At 36.4% G+C, this 3,929-nt stretch overlaps 1 pseudogene; it reads left to right on the plus strand.

Annotated features, from left to right (window-relative positions):
- The first annotated feature begins 1,078 nt into the window (after positions 1-1,078).
- LOC106324431 overlaps positions 1,079-3,929 on the plus strand; it is a 5,599-nt pseudogene continuing 2,748 nt past the window's right edge.

Raw genomic sequence — 3,929 nt, forward strand, 5'->3', positions numbered from 1 at the left:
CGATTGGGCTGGCGATAAAGACTCAAGAAAGTCAATATCAGGATATGTGACTACCTTTGCAGGGGGAGCTGTTTCCTGGCAATCGAAGCTACAAAAGTGTGTTGCCTTATCCACCACAGAAGCAGAGTATATCGCAGCAACGGAAGCGTGCAAGGAGATGTTATGGATGAAGAACTTCTTACTTGAGTTGAGAGTAAATCAAGATAAATATGTTGTGCTATGTGACAATCAAAGCACCATTCACCTAGCAAAGAATCCAAGCTTTCACTCTCGCTCGAAGCATATCGACATTCGGCATCATTGGATTCGAGAAGTTCTTGAAGAGAAGCTTCTACATCTCAACAAGGTACACACCGATGAAAACTGGTCAGACTTTATGACCAAGGTATTACCGATCAAGAAGTTTGAAGATTGCTGCAAAGGCACGGGTATGGCAATTGTTTCGGGCTAAATCGGGAAGGGGGAGATTTGTTGGAGTTCCCTCCTTAAGCCCAAAACAAATCAAGCCTTAGTCCAAGAAGAAGAAATATCTAGAAGGAGAAGAAGAGTGTGGATTGAGAAGTGTGTAGAAGTGTGTTGAAGTGTTTAAGAAAAGAAGATGGAGAAGTCTGTAGAATTAGCTTGTAGTTACCCTCCACTAGTATAAATAAGAGTGTAGAGTCTTTTTGTAACATCATCCAAGAAGAGAGAAAACAAAGAGAGAAAATATTTGTAAGAGAGAGTTTCCAAAAACAAAATCTTTGTAGTAAACTCTTTCCTAAATATTAAGAGTCTTCTTCTTAAATCTCTTAGTTGTCTAAATCCCATTTTCATCTCATCAATATTGGGTAATTTTCCCAACACCTTTTTGACTGAAAAAAAATGAAGTTAAAAGTAGACATATGTTTGTAACTTTTGGAAAAAATGAAACTTTAAACTTTTTTACCATAGTTGAATAATTAACAGTGGAAAAACAAAACACTGCATGTGTTTGGTTAGCTAGACTCGATTATATAAATAAAAATGAACAAGTACACATGTCTTTTAATTGGAAACTTATTCTTTTTTTTTGTTCAAAATTGGAAACTTCTTTTTTTTTATGGAGAGGTTTGGGATTCAAAATCCAGTTCTGGTTTCATTTCTTCTCATCATCTCCTCTAACTATTTTGCTTCGAGTCAAAACGACGCCGGATTCAAGCATGAATGGGCTCCGTTTCGGGTCCAAGTCAGGGTAGGGTTAGTTTTGGATTTGGGTTCCGTGGAGGGCAAGATACTGGGAAGCTCTGTTTCCATGGCGCTTTCCAATTTCTACGCCGTTAATAGTGGTTACAAAACAAGAGTCTCTCTTTCAGTCAGAAACTCTCGCGGAGAGCTTCTCCTTGCTCTAGCTTCTGGTAACAGTGATTACATTATTCTCTTCTCTTTGTCTAATATTCACTAATGTTCTGTCTTTGTGAATGAAACAGCTGTTGATCTGCTGCAAACTGTAGGAGTGGAGGCAATCATCAGCGGGAATTCTTTGCAAGAAACAAAGCTTTTGGCTGAGATTGGGGACAAAGCTAAGGCTCCTGTGATATCACTTAACTCTCCGGCTTCATTGTCATTGAGAAAATACAGTCATTTGATCCAAGCAACATTTGATTCATCCTCCGAGGCAAAGGGCATTACAGCATTCATCCATGGGTTTGATTGGAAGAGTGTTGCTCTTGTTTATGAGGATGAAGATGACTGGAGAGAGAGAGTATGCTACTCATGGTGGACCATTTCCATGAGAACGGAGTTCGTATACAGTCCAAGGTTGGTTTTACAGTCTCTTCAAGCGAGAAAATGATGATGAATCGGTTAAGAAAGATGAAGAAATTGGGAACCACTGTCTTTGTGGTGCACATGTCTGAGCTTGTAGCAACTCATCTCTTCACATGTGCTGGGAGATTAAAAATGATGGGTGAAGGCTTTGCTTGGATCCTCACTGCCAAAACCATGAACAGCTTACAAGGAAGAAATGGCCACGAATACGCAAAAGAAGCAATGGAAGGTGTGGTTGGTTTCAGGTCTTACATTCCAGTGTCAAATGAGCTTTCACAATTTCACTTCAAGATGGAGAAAATCACTGCCTCTTGAAGAGGCTGTTGGGACTGAGATAACTCGGTTTAGCATCTCTGGCGTATGGGCTCACGATATCGCTTGGGCGCTGGCGAGAGCCACAGAGTTTACAAGGATGTCAAATGTATCATCAACTCTTCTTGAGGCCATCACAGAGTGTAGGTTCAAGGGTTTGAGTGGTGACTTCCAAACCAAGGATAAGTATTTCTTGTCAGAAACAAAAAAAGTAACTGCTGAAGGGTTTTGTATAGATGTCTTCTGAGCTTCCATTAGACCTTTCAACTATGAAGTGGAATTCATACCTTGGCGCAATGGTAGTAACTACGACGATCTTGCATATGCACTTAGTAGCCAGGTACTAACCATAACTCTTAAGTTTACGACTACAAACTTTTTCCTCATCTATGTATATTGTGTGGAAACTCAACTACCTCCACTTGCGTCATACAGAAAAACAAATATGACGCGGCCGTGGGAGATATTACAATCACTTTTAATAGATCAAGTTATGTTGATTTTACATTGCCATTCACCGAACTGGGTCTTGGCATTGTAGCACCAAAAGAGAGAAGTATGTGGGTGTTCTTACAACCTCTAACACCACACCTTTGGTTAACAACAGGAACTTTCTTTGTCTTGACGGGGGCAGACGATCTATTTCCCCATGATAACTATCATATAGCATCAGATCCCCACCGAACTTTGACTTCATTCTAAATCTCCATGAATTAAATGTTACAAACTTATTTCTCCATGAATCAATAGTTCAAAACTTAATTACATATAGACCACGGTTTAAATTGGTTTATTTGTTTAAATTGATTTTCTCTTAACCAAACAACTTAAAATCAATTACACCAAACCAAAATCCAATTTTTATATATATTTTTGGGAAAACTGTTTTCTTAGAGCAAAAAAATAGTAACTATGTCCCTTTACACTAATCTATATTTTGTGTCATATTTTCCTATAACACCCTTTAATATTTATGAAAATAATTTTAATAAATAGTTTTACAAAGAAAAAAATTTGGAAAAATAGTAACATTTGTTAAAATACCTATATGAACTTAATGGTATATTTTCCAGTTATAAAAAAGTTAAAATTATAAATTTCAGATTATGTTCTAAAAAAAGTAGAAATGACATTCTACGAAGTATAGAAACCGACTTCTACAGATTTACTATAAATCTAAAACATGTAGAAATCAAATTCTAAACATTACTATAATTCTAAAAAACTGTAGAAACTGATTTCTACATATTAGTTGTATTCTACGGATAAGAAATCAGTTCCTAAAAATATGGAAACAAAATATTTGAGAATATTCACTTTTATATTTTTTAAAAAATCAATTTAAAAAAAAAACGAAAAAGAAACAAAAAAAGCGACTAATCGATTTGAGAATATTCACTTTCATCCCAGAGAAAAATATCCTATTTTTAGAAATTCAAATTCAAAGGGGTGCTACTGGTTGTTGTCGATGGAACATTCTTGAAGAGGTGTGTCCTATTTTTAAAAATTCAAATTCCTGTTTTTAGAAATTCAAATATTTGAGAATATTTGAGAATATTCACTTTCATCCCAGAGAAATCGAGTTTAAAGAGTTGAAATCATGCTTGATCGGTTCAAATCAAGTGGGAATCAATCTGGATATAATCATACAAAACCAAAAAAATCGATTTGGGATTCTTTCCTCGGCACGGGATCGATCGATCTATTCTTACAGATCGGTCGATCTGTGTAAATCGACCTTCGCCGATCGAGTGAAATGGACCAGGTCGATCAGTATATATTTCGCATTTTTTTTGTTCTGAATAATGATCGGGATCGATCGATCCACTATA

Source organism: Brassica oleracea, chromosome C2, assembly GCF_000695525.1.
Source record: "Brassica oleracea var. oleracea cultivar TO1000 chromosome C2, BOL, whole genome shotgun sequence".
Taxonomy (NCBI): Eukaryota; Viridiplantae; Streptophyta; class Magnoliopsida; order Brassicales; family Brassicaceae; genus Brassica; species Brassica oleracea.